Source organism: Delphinapterus leucas, chromosome 15 (genome assembly GCF_059928025.1).
Source record: "Delphinapterus leucas isolate spDelLeu-1000000601 "Yukka" chromosome 15, BTC_Dleu_Yukka2, whole genome shotgun sequence".
Taxonomy (NCBI): Eukaryota; Metazoa; Chordata; class Mammalia; order Artiodactyla; family Monodontidae; genus Delphinapterus; species Delphinapterus leucas.
The window spans coordinates 83,616,328-83,633,755 of NC_143143.1; positions in this window are offsets into that span (position 1 = coordinate 83,616,328).

The window sequence follows — 17,428 nt, forward strand, 5'->3', positions numbered from 1 at the left end:
CTGCAAGAAATGTTGGAAGATTTTTCTCAGACAGAAAGAAAATAATAAAGGTTGAAATTTTTTAAATGTACATTTAAAAAGAAAAAGCAGAGAAGATGTAAATGAAAATCAAATTTTTTCTTATTTGTATTTAAACTTAAAGATAACTCTTTAAAGTAATAATGGTTTCTTAGTTTGCCAAGAAACCATTATTCTTAGGCTGCCACAAAAAAATACCACCACTAGGGGGCTTAAACAACAGACATTTATTTTCACACAGTTCTGGAGGTTGGGAAGTCCAAGATCAAGGCTCTGACCAATTTGGTTTCAGGTGAGGGCCCTCTTCCTATCTTGCAGATGGCCATTTTGTCCTCACATGGCCTTTCTTTGGTGTATTAGCACAGAGAAAGCAAGAGAAGTCTCTCTGATGTCTCTTCTTACAAGAACACTAATCCTGGTGGATCAGGGCCCCACCCTTATGACCTTATTTAACCTTAATTACCTCCTTACAGACCCTGTCCCCAAATACAGTCACACTGAGTGTTAAGGCTTCAACATGTGCATTTGGGAAGAGGAGACACAATTCAATACATAGAAAGTAGTAACATTGTACTGGGGCATCAGAAATATGTAAGCTGTGCCAACAAAGGACCCCAGAGATCCATGTGGGAACGCCCTCCTTAACTGAGGATAGGCTGTAGACCATCTGAGCTCTACCAGGTAGTAGCTGCTATGTGGTCAAGAGTGTAGGCATATCAGAGGTGAACAGTACTGAAGATGTAGTTCTGGCCCTCACCAGAATGGGGAGGTCTTACTAATACCTCATTAACATGCCTGGCATCCAGCTGAGACATCACACTATTCTTAGGAGTAAGAACCCCACCACAGAGTAGGACCTATTCTAGAACTTCCCTAACAAAGCCTATATCAAGCCCTCACAAGATTTATGGGAATCTGCAGTGCTTAGAGGTTAAGTCTTACTAAGTTAGAGAGGCTTGGGAGCCATCTAATGCTTTGCATAGACTCACACTAGGAAGATAACAAGATCCAGAGTCTCTACAATACAGTTTCTACATCTCTGGGATTCAATCAAAAACCACTAGACCTACAAAGAAAAAAGAAAATGTAATCCACAGTAAAAAAAAAAAAAATTTAGTCAATAGAAATTTAAACAAGATAGTTCAGATGTTGGACTTAGCAAAGACTTTTATAAAGATTTTAAATAAGTAAAGGAAAACATGGTCTTAATGGCTGACCAAATAGGGGATCTCAACAGCAAATTGAAAATTACAAAAAAGAATCAAATGAAATTGTAGAATTGAAAATTGCAATAACTGAAATTTAAAATTCCCTAGGGTATTTAACATTACACCAAACATGGCAAAAGAATTGGTGAACTTGAAGGCAAATGAATAGAAATTATCTAACCTGAAGAGCAGAGAGAAAGGAGATTGGTTAAACTGCTGAAAACCAAAGCCAAAGAAAAAATTTTGAAAGCAACCAGAGAAAAAAGATGCTTTATATATAGAGGAACAAGGATAAGAATTATTCTTGACATCTCATTTGGAAACAATGGGGACTAGAAGACAATGGAATGTCTGAAAGAGAACATCTCTCAGAATTATCTACCTAAGGATCTACCTGGAGAATTATTCTATCATAGGCTTCCACTCCCCATTGCTTGAGGCTTTCTCCTGGGGTACTAGGGTACACATTCAAGCTGAATGTGTGTGCTTGGTGATCAGGGTCCCACCTGATCACCAAGCATCAAAGCACCTCCAGGGCAGGGGCATTAATTAAAGCTACATGGCAGGACTTCCCTGGTGGCACAGTGGCTGAGAATCCGCCTGCCAGCGCAGGGTACAGAGATTCGAGCCCTGGTCCGGGAAAATCCACATGCCGCAGAGCAACTAAGCCTGTGTGCCACAACTACTGAGCCTGCACTCTAGAGCCCGTGAGCCACAACTACTGAAGCCCGTGTGCCTAGAGCTCATGCTCTGAAACAGAGAAGCCACTGCAATGAGAAGCCCACGCACCGCAATGAAGAGTAGCCCCCACTTGCCGCAGCTAGAGAGAAAAGCCTGAGCACAGCAACGAAGACCCAGTGCAGTCAAAAAATAAAATAAACAACTTAATTAATTTTTTAAAAGCTACATAGCACACTTGGAGGCTAGATTCTACAAGGGTGAGGCGAGTCCAAGCTTTCATGGAACCTACAGCAGACACAGCTGAAATTCCATGGGAAACAAGAGGTTATAAGTCAGGGTACCAAAGACATCTGGCGTTCGGTGTGCCAGGCGTTGCTCTCAGCATTTGACACAGCGTGTCTCATTTCATCCTGGCAGCAACTCAGTGAAGCTGGTCCTACTATAAGACGGGGAACTACAGTCAACTGGTTTAACCAAGGTGCAGCCAGACATGGGTCCTTCACCGTGTCCACCCACTTCAGAGGGTTTCTTCTGCTTTAGCACATTCACAACAGGTGGGCACACTCCAGAGGCTCTATCTCATCTCAGTCACCCCCGTTTCAGCACGCATACCCCACTTGGCTGTACGTGATGCCTTCGGCCTTCGCACACTGCATTTCAGCACACGCACCCCTCTTGTGGGTGCACCCTCCCCTTCAGTGAGTCCTCTCCTTCCCCACGTACACGCCTCCTCACCAGGTACATGTCACTCCAAGGGTGGTCAGTGATTAGACTTGCCTAACCTGGATCCAATTCCAGGCCACCCCAGAAGTGTAGTAATAATTTCTAGAAAAGCCAGGCCAGACCTACCGCCATGAAATCCATTCTTGTTTTTAAAAACAAGAAAATCAAAACAAGTAGGTGCCCCCCAAATTCTACTCCATGTCACGGCAGAATGGCTTCAATACTGAGTGTACCCATGCATTTATGGAGCAGCTGCACTGAGCCGAGGGTTGGAACCTGCTCAGAATTGCTGTTTCCCGTTTAATTGGTGGGAACAAAAAGTCATGGATCCCAACCAAAAACCATTCCACTCCATCAACCCTGTCGTCAAAATTGCTCCTCTCTCGCGAGCTCCAACATCATTACTGTCCACGTGTTTCTTTGCCAGGCAAGCCTGTTTCCCCACAGCATCAGCTGGGAACTACCCCAACTGCCTCCACTTTCCAAGCATCTCTGGAGATTCAGGGTAAGCGCAAGTGACTTTAAAAGTGCATCTTGGAGGGCTTCCCTGGTGGCGCAGTTGTTGAGAGTCCGCCTGCAGATGCAGGGGACACGGGTTCGTGCCCCGGTCCGGGAAGATCCCACATGCCACGGAGCGGCTGGGCCCGTGAGCCATGGCCGCTGAGCCTGCGCGTCCGGAGCCTGTGCTCCACAACGGGAGAGGCCACAGCAGGGAGAGGCCAGCGTACCGCAAAAAAAAAAAGTGCATCTTGGGACTTCCCTGGTGGTCCAGAGGTTAGGCCTGGTCGGGGATCTAAGATCCCACATGCCTCGTGGCCAAAAAACCAAAACATAAAACAGAAGCAATATTGCAACAAATTCAATAAAGACTTTAAAAATGGTCTACATTGGACCTCCCTGGTGGTGCAGTGGTTAAGAATCCGCCTGCCAATGCAGGCAGCAGGGGTTCGAGCCCTGATCCGGGAAGATCCCACATGCCACGGAGCAGCTAAGCCCGTGCGCCACAACCACTGAGCCTGCGCTCTAGAGTCCACGAGCCACAACTACTGAGCCCACATGCCACAACTACTGAAGCCCGCATGCCCTAGAGCCCGTGCTCCACAACAAGAGAAGCCACCGCAATGAGAAGCCCGAGCACCGCAACAAAGAGTAGCCCCTGCTCGCCACAACTGGAGAAAGTCTGCGCGCAGCAATGAAGACCCAATGCAGCCAAAAAAAAAAATCTCTAAAAAGAAAACATTTTTTAAAGTGCAGCTCTTCCCTTCAGCCCCTCTCAAACTCAGGTTTTGACTTTTGAGTTGTTAATAAGGATTTCATGGAGCCAAAGTTCTGTAAGTTTTTCTGCTGCGCTCACGGGGGATCGTGTACAGACTTTGAAGGTTGCCATGGAACTTCAGCAGCCAACCAAGAGAAATGGAGAGACTGCAACCCACGCACACACATCCCACGTCTTCTGTTTCCCACCCCCAGCCCTGCGCTCCCTCCCGAGCACTCATGTTGTCAGGCTGCCCATTTCAGACCTGTGCCACCAGCTGCAGAGAGCCTGTCATCCTTGGGTTTACACTAGCATTCATCACCCGGGTGCATTCTCAAAGTGCCTCATCTACTGGCGCCTCACCTGGCTCCCCTGTGGCCTCCATGACCACACCCTTCACTTCCCCACAACCACACAGAGCTCCGCAGGGCAGAGACTAAGATCTTTTCCCTTTCACTCTGTAGGTCATTCATGAACACCTCCTGGATTTGTAAGCCAATTGCCTACAGGCTGGTGCACCAAATATAAATCTACAGTCACAAATTCTGGGGCCCCCAAACTGTCAGGTTCCTTTTTTTTTTTTTTTTAAAGCAAACTAAATCCCCCTCTGAGGTCCCATCTTCAGGAAACTGGACCACCATCCTAATAATGCACAGCCTGGGGTCTGCAGGAGTTTGATCCAAGAAAGTTGGTCCAGGGTGCACTTCCTACAACTCACTAGCTGTAGGGCTTCAGACAAGGAACTTAACGTCTTTGAGCCTGAGTGCCTGGTGTGTAAAGTGGGAATGATTGCACACATGTGTGCACACACATGTGCCTGAGATAACAGGTTACAGCACTTTGTAATCCGGGGCAGAGAATAAGTATGACCTATTAGTGCTATGATTTACAACAGAAAATCAGAGTATTTTCACGTTTTTGTTTCTCTGGATTCCTCCCTCCTCAATCACTTCCTTTCCAGAGGTCAATTGTATTATCAGTCACTGGAAGTTACAGGCTGCTGCGGTCCTAGCTAGGGAATGGCAGACCCCAGGCTCTGCCAGTAAGGGCTTTGCAACATCACTCACGGAATCCTGCAAGAGCCTGGAAAGCTAGGGCTCTCACATCCCCATTTTACAGCTGAGCACACTGAGGCCCAAACAGGAAGAGAACGCACCCAGGATCACTCCACTGCTGAGTAAAAGGTAAAACCAGTTCATGCTGAGGTCTGGGGGAAGCCCTCAGGAAGCAGGAAGAATGATTGGCACAGACAGAAACTATAAAATGCCGTATCTTATGAAAATTAAAAACAATTTTTAAAATTTTATTTATTTATTTTTGGCTGTGCTGGGTCTTCGTTGCTGTCTGCGGGCTTTCTCTAGTTGCAGCAAGCGGGGGCTGCTCTTCGTTGCGGTGCGCAGGCTTCTCATTGCGGTGGCTTCTCTTGTTGCAGAGCACGGGCTCTAGGGTGCATGGACTTCAGTAGTTGTGGCTCGTGGGCTCAGTAGTTGTGGCTCGTGGGCTCTAGAGCACAGGCTCAGTAGCTGTGGCGCACGGGCTTGTGGGATCTTCCCGGACCAGGGCTCGAACCCGTGTCCCCTGCATTGGCAGGCAGATTCTTCACCACTGTGCCACCAGGGAAGTCCTAAAAACAATTTTTAAAATTCAGGCTTAGGGCAGTTTCTGAACATTTTTGAAGGCTTTTCAAACCTTATTCCTCTACAGCTTCATATCCGGAAGTCAAGCCCTTCTGGGCTTGTCTAATAGCGTGGGTGAGTGGGCGCTAATGTCAATTCACTTCCTCCTTTTCCTCGCCCCACCCCCAGCCCCCTCCGATCTGTCCAGTGGATGCTGAGGAATCATGCCGCTGATGGCTTTGAACTTGGCCTCTCAGGGGGAAGCGTGTCTGAGCAAATGAGAACCTTGTTCAGATGGGTTGGCAGTTTTGCTCCTGTAGTGAATTCTTTTATTTTCATCCTCCTTGATTCCTTCCCAACAAACTGAAGCCATCTTATTTTCCCCTCGTTGAATTAACTTAATTAGGGCACTTGCTTTTGACAATGCTGGGAGATTTTTAGATACTGAACACTCCTCAGGAGACCAGAGGAAGGTGTGATGCTCTCTGCCTGCAATTATGGAGCAAATCGCTCAGAACACGCTCACTTGTTGTATCTATTTATATCTTGGGATCTAAACCTTCATTTCCATTTTCTTCAGTTCTGCCTTTTGTGCCCGGCAGTGAGCAAGAAACTAGGGGCACGAGATAGGCCCCCATTTATGGAGAGCAGCTGGGAACACAGGCATTAACAAATAATAACACATAGAAACATGTAAATACAGGGTGCAAAGAAGGCCAGGAAGAAATAGTACTTTGCAATGTGCCTTCTCTCTGGAGTTCTTTGGAAGAAAGCGAACAGGAGCACACCTTTCATACAAGAGTAAGCTCTGCTTTGTGAGATATTCTGTTTGAAATCACATCCATTCCTCACCATAGCCAGTGGTGGGCTCCAATATTCTTTTTTTTTTTTTTTGCGGTATGTGGGCTTCTCACTGTTGTGGCCTCTCCCGTTGTGGAGCACAGGCTCCGGACGCGCAGGCTCAGCGGCCACGGCTCATGGGCCCAGCCGCTCCACGGCATGTGGGATCTTCCCGGACCGGGGCACGAACCCGTGTCCCCTGCATCTGCAGGCGGACTCTCAACCACTGTGCCACCAGGGAAGCCCTCCAATATTCTTTTTGTTCACAGGCTGCATCCTCTGGTCCTCAATGCTGAGCCCTGAGCTGGTCACAGGATGCAATCAGAAGAGGCATATTTTAGGGAGATCACTTCTAAAATTCACACTAAAGAGACAATATTTGAACTCTCTATAATCAAACATATTTTCCAGTTTCTCCCTGGGTCACAGATGTGCTGCTTTCTACATCAGCTTTCAAAAAGACAAACCTTTCTGTGTCAGGAAGAAAAGTACAGAGATGAAAAAGAAAAAAGAAATCTCAAGATCTGAGTCTTCACTGTCTTCTGACTAACCAGAAACAAATGATACCTTCCCAGCAGTGACTGGCAACTACCTCAAAAACAAAATGATTACTCCTTCCTTTATTAAAAAAAAAAAAAAAAAAAGGTGAGGATACTTAGTTGTCCTTGGCTACAACCAAATTTCTCTAAGTATTTCAGTGCAGCTCAGAATACTGCGTTGACAGGTTCAAATCATAAAAAACTGCGTTGGGAGTTTTGAAAATGCACGGGTAGGATTATGCAATTTTCCTTCCATTTGAGGCTACCTCTGAGGACATGGTTTTTTTTAAGTGTAAATTGTAGTATTTAGAAGATGGAAGACTGATTTGCAGGCTGTGCTGACTTCAAGGGGCCCTGCCACCTCCTTCCATACGATGCCACCAAACGAGCAATGCCCGGAGGGGACACAGCCCAAGAGGAGGTCACAAGGTGATTTTGGAGGTAAGGTGGCATCACAAAGCACAGAAACACACACTGACAAAGTTATTCGTCTTTAACCCTTCTGACTCGGCCAAGGAGAGCCTCCGCCGGGGAACTAGCCAATAGTTAACACATCCCGAATGGTGCCACCACCCTTTTGAATAAAGAGAGTAAGCAGCTACAGCATCGAACTGGAATGTAATCACATTGGCTTGCGTTACTTTTATGACCGCCTTCTACATACGGCAAATAGCATTGGTTCTCCGTTGATGGTGATGATTTAAAGTTTCCATTTTGAATAGATGTATGTTTTCAAAAGTGTGTAAAAATTTGAAAGAAAAGATGAAGTAAATAATAGCACAGATGTCATAGGTGTGGTGCCAAGGACAGGCTTGGGAAAGAGTGCCATCAATAAAAAGAAAATCCAACTTGGTCCTCCTGCTTTCCCATCGCTGCAGAGCAAACGAAAACTAAAATTCATTCCCTCTGCAGTGTGATGGAGGAGAAAGAGTGGCCAGAAGGACATTCACTAAACCGTTATAAGCTATTCCCCCTAGGGAAGGGGCTTGGAGACAGGGGAAAAACATTCATTTTTTTACTTTAAACACATGTGGGTTATTTGGAAATTTTGTGTTGCCCAGAAATTAACCTGTTTGTCTGACATCTCGGTTATAAACATGTTTTTCCAGATTGGTCACGTGTGTAGCGCCTTTGTGATATTTTTGGCATGAAAAACTTGTTCATTACATAGAGTCCGAAAAAATCAATCTTTTCTTTATAACTCCTGGGTTTCCAATCTTGGTTAAGAGGATCTCCCCACCCCCTAGATTGTACATGCAGTACCGTAAATTTCTTGCAATACTATGACTATTCATTTATTACTTGGACCTAGTTAACCCTTCTAGAATTTAGTTCTGTGTGCCGTGGATGACTGGTTACATTTTCCTTTTCTCCCACTTGCCGGTGGGTCCGTCCTGCCTCCTCTAAACTGAACTATATGCCATGGGCTCTCTCTATAGACACCATCTGAGTCAGAAAGGCAGTACTGCTCCCTGCACCAAAACTGACTTGTTTGCAGGGCCTTTAGAACAGGGGTCCCCAAAACCCGGGCCAGGGACCGCTACTGGTCCGCAGCCTATTAGGAACCGGGCCGTACAGCAGGAGGCTGGTGCAAGCCAGCTAAGCTTCATCTACCTCTCCCCATCGCTCACGTTAATTACCGCCTGAACGTGGAGAGATTGTCTTCCACGAAACCGGTCCCTGGTGCCCAAAGGGTTGGGGACCGCTGCTTTAGAGCACATACTGATATCTGGAGGGGTTAATTCCCCATCACTGTTCACATGTTCCTAGCCATTCCGGGGTCATCTCTCCCTCCATATGAGCTCTAAGAGTTTTATGTGACTATGCATTCCTTCAATCATTTTCAAAATAAATTTTCTTTTATTGTTAAAAATGGGGAAAGGGCCTTTTAAGTCTCTTTCTAATATACCAAGAAGTAAGATATGCCAGCATCATAAACAGAAAGTGGCTGAGGGTACCTCTGGCACTGGCCCCTCATCCGCTAGGAGGCTCCCTGAACTTTCTGCAAGAGGAAGTTAGAGGGATGGAAGATGGAGCCCCAAGTGCAGTCACCATCCTGGCCTGAATCCTAGAAGATACCTGTCATTACCCCATTTCACAGATTAGCATCTCAGAGAGCTTAGTTCTTTCACACGTGTCCACACAGCTCGGGGCACTTGGAGCTGAGTTGTTCACTCCACACACATACCACACTCAGTGCAAGAGCAAGAAATATACAGCCAGCAGCACCCTGGAGGAAAATATTGGTCTTTGAATATGCATCTCCCTGATGTATGGATACATATAAACAAATGAACTCAATGCTAGCGTATATATACACAAAAATGACTAAGCCTGAATCGTCATCTGACAAGCAAAGAGATACAGCAGTATTGATGCTGGCATCTTTGAACAGACAAAACAAAAACAGAAAAAAATGAGAATCACTCTTTCTAAGTGTTTTTGCATCAAACCCAATATCTGTTCAACCCCTTGCTGTTGCTTAAAGGATGTCGAAACTTTCAAATGCACAGCTTGGTAAAATCTTCATTATTTCACCTTCATTTGTCCCAGCTCAAAGTCCTCATGAGAGAACATGAATAACATAAAACAAATAAAAAGTTCTCGCCTGCTTCTCCCTTCTCGACTTTTTAAAAGTTTGGCGTCCAAGTGACTTGACAAACCCAGACCGTAGCAATGATATTTCACGCAGAATTCTGGGATCAAAATACAACTTCAAAAATAATGTATTTTCTGACATCCCCCGAGAAAAAAATTACTGGTTTCTTCCCTCTGAAAGGATTTAGAAGGAATAACATCTGTGTTGAGAATATTGTGAATATGTTAAACTGACAGGCAGTCTCTAAGGCACTCCGCTCATTAATGTTCTGTGCATAAAATTAAAACTTGAAATATATTTTTAAATCCATTTTGAATCATTTAAGCAATTCTCCCGCAAAGAAACTATTGTGCTGAAATAATATATTTGGAGCGAGGAATATGAAAGCTATTAAAATGTCTTAGACCCCCTGCTTTTCACGAGAAGAAGAAGAGGGGGAAATGTTCTCTCTCTTTGATTTGAAACACGCTCTCTATAAAGTACACCCAAAAGGAAAAAAAAAAACAACCTACTTTGAAATTGCACTAAGAGCTTGACTTAAACCCACAGGAGCCAAGGAACTCAAGCTGGGCCTTCGTACTTCTGCCCCAGCACGCTTGACGGAGCCAGGAGCGGTTCAGTGCGGGCGTGGGACGGCCAGCAAGGGTATGCACCTTCCCTGGTCTGCAGCGCTCAGAGCCGCGAGCATGAAACCCCAAAGGAGGTGGGAGACAGAGGCGCAAAGACAGCCTTGGTTTGCTCCCGCCCTTTCCTGATTTCTGCAAACACCTCCACGTATGCTCAAAACATGCATCGACTCGGTTGGTTTTTTTGGATCCGGTCGGCATGAGTGTGTGCTAAGAACAGCAGATGGATATTCTCCCATCATTGTCCCCATCATCTGTTTAACAAATATTCATTGAGTGTCAAGAGCCACCACCGTCCTAGACCCTGAGAGTTCAGCGTTGGGCAAAATTCAACTATGGAAACTATGAGGACACACTCTAAGAGAAAGGACATGATGCTATGAAAGGGTGGGGAGGTCATCTGGCCTGGTCTGGGAAGGCTTCCTGGAGGAAGCGACAGCCGAGTTATGTTCTAAGGGAAGAGGAGGAAAGTGAAAGTACATGCCAGGCCAGGGAACGGCAAGTGCAAAGGCCCTGAGGTAGGAATTTGCCTGAAGTGTTTCCTCGATGGAAACCAGGACAGTGTGGCAGGAGCAGAGATTGTGGGGAGGAGTTGAGAGAGGGTGGAGGTGAGGGTTGAGGTAATGGGTCAGCCCAGGCAGGGCCTGTGTCCACCATGAGAAGCCTCCACCTGCCCCTAAGGGCCGGTACTTTCATTGTCCTTTGCACATGTGGGGCCTTTCCCATCTGGTATTAATTCATTTCTTCCCCAAAGCAACTGTCAGGGTGGGTATCATCGTGATCCCTATTTTACAGATGAGGAAAGAATCTCCTCCACTTTGCTCAACTGGTAAATAGAAGAGGATTCGAACCCCAGGAGCCTCACTCAGCAGCCCAGCCCTCCCCACACTGCAGCACCACCGCTGGGAACGAGGGGGCCACTGGGGGCTTAACTCAGGGAGGGTGACTCTATCCAGTTTGTGAGTGTCCAGCCCACCCTGGCTGCCGGGTGGAGAGGGGTGGGAGAGGGGGGCCTGGGGGGTGCTGATTAGGTGAGATGGGAGGGGAGCGTGGCTGGGGGGCTGTGGACGTGCCACTTCCCGCCCCAGTGCTGAGTCAGTGGCTCCCCCTCCTGGCCCCCACCCGCTAGTCCCTGCTCATCGTTCGTGACTCAGCCTTGGCAGGATGCGCCTTGATGGTGCTGTGCCGGGACCAGGTGAGGGTGGTTCCCGATGAAGCCCTGCACTCCCTCCCTCACCGTCCGCACGGACTGGAGCCCGCTATCCACCCCGCGGGCCAGGGGCTCCTGAAGGCACAGCCTGGGGCTCACTCACCACCGCATGCCCCTGTCCACCTCGGGCCTGCCACCACCTGGGGGTCCCAGAAAGGCAGGGACCACACAGCCTTCTCCCCTCACCACATGCACACGTGACACTTGTAAACTTCTGTTGAGTGAATTTCTGCACAAACTGAACTAAACAGGACAAACCATGGCGTCAGGAGCATTTAAGGCTTCCAGGGTGGATTTCTGGCACTTTTCTGGTTCAAAAGCTGAGATTCTAGGGGACTGCTGTGTCAACAGTCACCCGAGAACACCTGACCCCCCGGCAGCCAGGAGGACGGCCCCCTCTCGCCGTGTGGCCCAATTCCCCGCGTGTCCAGTGCTTCAGCAAACCTCTGGCAGGGAAATTTCGTCTCCTGTCTCCACGCCCCTGCCGCTAAGACCTTGCAACTCACAGTCAACACTAGCCCCTCGTGGAGACACGGAGATGAAATCCACCCTGTGCACGAGGGGGGAGGGAGCGACAGAAGCACGCTGTGCAAATGCAGGGATGTGGCCCTGAGGAAGAGCCCGGCGCAGGGCAGAGGAGGGGCTGCATCTGGCTGGGGTCCTCACGCTGGACACGCTCTCTGTTCTCACCCAACCTGGGTTCAAGGCCTTGTGTTTTGCTGATTCTAAATGCACGTTAGTTCACATTTTAACATCTCTGAAACTGAGACACAACTTACGTTGGATGGATGTCAGACTTAAAGGGCACACTGAGGCTGACACCCAGATGGCGGTGGAGGTTTGATTCCTCCCTCTTCTGAGAGTGGAGCAAAGAGCTGGCCCCACGGGTCTGAGTTCGCTTTGCAAAGAACAGGATGACTCAGCTGTGAGGCTCCAGAGGCTGTCTGGTCCAGCCAGCCCTCCCGTAGCTGTCAGAGATTCCCTGGCCGCCATCCCTGTCCATGGGTAGAGCGTGACAAGGACAGAATCCTTCTGCCTGGGCTTTTTCTGAGCTGCACCCCATGCAGCCACTGCCGGCCAAAGCACACCTCCCAAGCAACAGCAAGAGCTCGGGGCCCTAGTGCGCTCAGCTTCTTCTCGGCCAAGTTCTCGGCAGCAAATTTGACCATTTACATGTCTATGGCGCATGAAATACCTGGGTGTCTCATGATCAAAGGCATTTTAGATTTCATTACATATGGTGGTTATGTAATGGGGAAGAACAAACCTGACTCCATATGGGATCTGTTTCTTTTACTTTAACCTTTGTCTTCTATTGCTTTTGCTACAAGTTAAGAATGTTGCCTATAGCCTGAAATATCCAGGACAGCCCCTTCTCAAGGCTCTGACCTTTAAGGGTAGAACACTTTTCCATTCATATTGAGATAAAAAGCTGCAGAACGGAGAATAACATTTGTCTTTGAGGTTTGCAGGAACATCGTGACCTGACCCGCGTGGTCCCCTGTAATAACAAAGGATTCTGACACCAGGAAGATTGCAACAACCAACAAAACCCCCGTCCCCTTTTAGTGTTAAAGACGCCTGAATTCTAACTGGGGTAAGATGGTTCTTTGGGATATCAGTCTACCATTTTTTCAGCCTGCTGGCTTTCCAAATAAAGTCACAATTCCTCACCCCGACAACTCATCTCACAATTTATTGGCCTGTCATGCAGTGAGCAGTACAAGCTTGGACTCAGTAACAGTTAGTTGACCTGGGCTGGTAGTACAGCCACTCTGAGCCTCAGTTTCCGTATCTGCATAATGGGATAATAATACCTAGCTTGCAGGATGAATGCAGAAATTCAAGATAGCGTTACATGTGCATAATACCGGCACATAGTAAGTGCCTGCTAAACACTGACAACCCCAGATGAAGATCACTTAGCTCTTCTTTAGCTTGGGCTGTGTTGATTAAAATTTCTAGTTATTTATAGAAAAAGTCAATGTTCTGGGTTTTTTTTTTCCCAGTCTTTCCCAGAAATTTTCCCGAAATCCCTGTTTCCTGGAGAAGATCTAAAGAGAGCTAATATGCAGCCATTTTACAAGTAAAAAGAATCACACAACAGAGCCCAGGGTAATTTGAGATGTTTTCTGTACCAGGCTGGGCAGGTACCTGGGAGTATTAACATTTCAGGCAGACATCTCAGGGAGGATCCTCAAAGCAGCCTGAAATCTCAGCATTCTGGGTGAGCTCCCCTCTGCGATAGTTACGTGTTTCTTCCTAAACTCTTTTCTGCTACACTCAGCTCTCCATCCTTCTGCCTTCTAGAGCCCAATTTTTGTACCTTCAGGGAAAGCCCATTATAATTATAGAGTATACCCCGTACGGGTCATGTGCACAAGGAGCTTTCATGGGGGTGTGGCCCCCCGATCCAGGAAGATGCTACAACCCTCAGATGATGCAGGTGGATGTCTTTCCCAAGGCTGTCCATGCACCAAATTGCTAACTCCCCACTGAGCCCGTAAGGTGGGTACCACTCTCTTACCCATGTTATGGAGGTGATAGAGGCTCCAAGAGGCCGGAGGGTTGTCCTGAGAGCTCACAGCGAGAGGCTGGCAGGGCTGTGGTGTGCGCCCAGGTCTGTGAGGCTGGGGACCGAGCCCTGGAGCCATCCAGCCACATCTCACACCTCCCTCTACATTGCACCCTCGTCACCTGGGGGACAGGGAGGGTGGGGTGACGGTGGCTAGAGATGGGGTCAGGGTGTGTTGGGCCAGGATGGTTCCAGTTCACTGAGGATGCCTGACAGTCCACGCGCAAAGGCAGCCCCTCTCCCCAGGGTCCAATGTACTGGATCACATTCTGCTCAGAGCCCCACTTATGCTGGGCATTTTCCTTGTCCTACTCAGGTTCCTCCAAGGAAGCTCTCCCGGATTTATAAATGTGGATTAGAGGCCCATGGATCTGTGTTGTCTCCCATCCAAGCCGTCAGCAGCCTGCACAGTGGTTGCTGAGACCCGTGTATGTCCCCTGTATTCATTTCCTGGGGCTGCATTAAAACAGCAGGGGGCTTAAAACAACAGAAATGTATTCTCTCACCGTTCTGGAGGCTGGAAGTCCAAAACCAAGGTGTCAGTAGGGCCATGTTCCCTCCAAAGGCTCGAGGGAAGGATGCTTGCTTGCCTCTTCCAGCCTCTGGTGGCTGCCTGCTTCCTTGGTGTCCTTGGCTTGTAGCTGCATCACTCCAATCTCTGCCTCTGTCTCCACATGGCCTATCTTCCCCCTGTGTGTGTCTGTGCGTGTCATATGGCCTCTAATAAAGACACCAGTTACTGACTTGGGGCCCCCCAATCCAGTATGACCTCATCTTAACTAATTACATGTACAAAGATCCTACTTTCAAAGAAGGTCACATTCACAGCTTCTGGGGGAACATGAATTCTGGGGGGACACTATTCAACCCAGTACACTGCCTTGCAGGATAATTGCCTTTTGAGAGCAGAGCTGGGGCTCATTTACCTATGTAGGGTGTCAATAAGTGTCTGATAAAGAAATGAATAAGTGCGCGTACTGGGGCTCGGAAATGCTTATTCTTACTATCAAATCTCACAAGCGTCTGAAATCGGCCCAGCCTGTGAGCACCTCTAACACACAGAGGGAGCCCCCTACTCACTTGCAGGGTCCCCGGTCTGAGCTCAAGGGCTACAAAATGGAAACGGGAACATCTGCCCTGGGAATGCTGTGAGTTTTGAACATAAGTTTCAGGGGTTCTCGACAGGGTCTAGGGAGCATGTTAGAAATGCCAGGGAGAAAAAACAACAACAACAACACGAAATGCCAGGGAGGGGAGGAGTATTTGGGGTTATCACAGTGATGGGGCCACATGGTGTGCTAAGAAAACCACACGGGACGGGGGGCACCACCAAGAAAGATCCCCACCTCCAACGACTTGGGACCCCCCGGCTGCATATTCACGGAGGTTCATTCATGAAAATCTCCCTTATAATGATCTAAGCCGGGAGCAGCCCTCTGTTTTTCATAGAAACGCAAAGCCATTTCACACATGTCAATACAGTCCTCTTTGCACAGGCTTATTCGACTTTAAATTCACCAGGAATAAAACTGCTGCGTCCAGATACAGACAAGAGTTGTTCCACAAAATCACATCATCAACGGCAATGTCACCAGTGGTATTTGAGGGGCAACTATGCTCATCCGTGGGTAAGTGGCATCTGTGACCGCACACAGCCCGTGACTCCACCAGGTCATGCAGGAGATACGGATCCCCTGTCTGGCTCAGTGAAAGGGCTCCTACCTGGGGCGCCTGTGTTATTATTAGGGACCGGAGTCCAGGCACAGCGGAACCCAAGGGTCCTTCGAGCCCATGACTTTCACCAATTTTTAACCACAGCCAAGAGAGGGGAGCCTGGGCACACGGTCACTGAGAGACAGGGACCAGCCACAAGCACAGGACCCTCAAGAACGAATGGGGCATGTTATGATCCCAAAGGACTCACGGTCAGTCTTAAAGGGCAAGGAGGGTGTGGATGGGAGAAGACCCAGCAAAGGGCCAGAGGTGGGTTGGAGAGCCCCAGGCTAGGTACGGAGGGAGCCTCACAGTTTAACCCCATGGCTGGAGCTGCCCTCATGCACCCAAAGATGGCCTGAACCCAGACTCCAACAGTCCCCCCACAATGCACTCACCAGCAAAATGTTTTCTGTATTGAACCAAAGAAAAATGGTTTTCCTATAAAACCCATCCTGATTATTGTCAGGGTGATAAGCCGATTGTCCCTGGAGATAAAAAGCAAAATTGCACTGGTTCATCCTTTTCCCCTGATCGAGGAACACTAAACACATTGCAGGGTGACAAGATCTTAACTGAGAGATAAAGTGGAAATGACAGCTGAGTTACAGACAAACGAAGGCCGATCGTCATGAATCTATAAATCGGGAACACTCAAGTCGGGCAGAGCCAGAGGGTTATTTTGGTTTAATTTGGTCCACATGTCACTGCCGTCTTTGCCACTCCCCTATCCCCTTGTCAGCGGGCTCAGTTCATGGCACCCAGCCCCAGCCCCTGGTTACACCTCAGTGTGGTGCTTAAAGTCACCTGTGACGTCCACTTCTTCCCCATGCCCACTGGGCCTCCACACCCTGTGCAGGGACACTTGTCAGAATTGCCTGCTCGCACCTTGACCACTTCTCCAGGTGCTGGAGTGGACACGTGGCCCCAGCCCAGTAATCAGCTCATTCTGTTTGCTGGCCACGGTGATCCTGTCAGAGACGGGCACACACCTCTGACAGTCCAGTCAGAGAGAATGCTGAGACTGGTGTAGGAGCCATGGGGAAAGGAGGAGCCTCCATCCATCGGGAGCCTGGAGCTGCTGGTGGCCACTGCCTGAAGAGCCTGCCGGAGATGAGCCAGCAGGGAGGTGTGCAGAGCCCAGGGGTGGAGGAGACCAGGTCCTGATGGCCTTGCTCTAACTCCTGGATACAGCGTTACCTGAAGCTTCCGAAGTCTTCAAATACAGGAGCTAAATAACACTTTCAAGTAAGAGTCCTGGCTAATACGTCCTCCTAATTTCTCCCTATCCCCGCACATTTAAGTCTTTCTCCCCACCCCAAATGCCACCTCTCTGGGCCCAGGCCTCATCACCACTTGTCTAGGCATCACTACCAACCTCCAGACTGGCCCCCTGGCCTCCAGTCTGCTATACAGTCTATTCTCCAGACCAGAGCAACCAAAACAAAATAGGGCACAGTGCGCCCCTCCCCAGAGCAAAATCTAGGACAAAGTCCGAGCTGATTACAGGGCGTGTAGGGGTCTTGCCCTTGTCAGTTGGGCTTTAGGGGTCTCCAGAAGTGGGCTTCCATTTCTTCTTGGAGGCTCCAAGCTCTCTCTCATCCAGGGGGACCGGCACCGTCCCCGATGGGTCTGGGAGATTCCCATATCTTGGAGCCTAGGAGCTCACCTCCACAAGGTACAGCCTCAGAGGACCACGAAAACTTTAGGAACTCCATCTTGGCTGTCTCCTCCCCTGGTCTTGCTTTCTCTCTCTCTCTCTCCCCACCCCTCAATCACAGAGAAAGAACTGAAGGGCAGTGAGGCTGATTGCGGACAGCGGCCC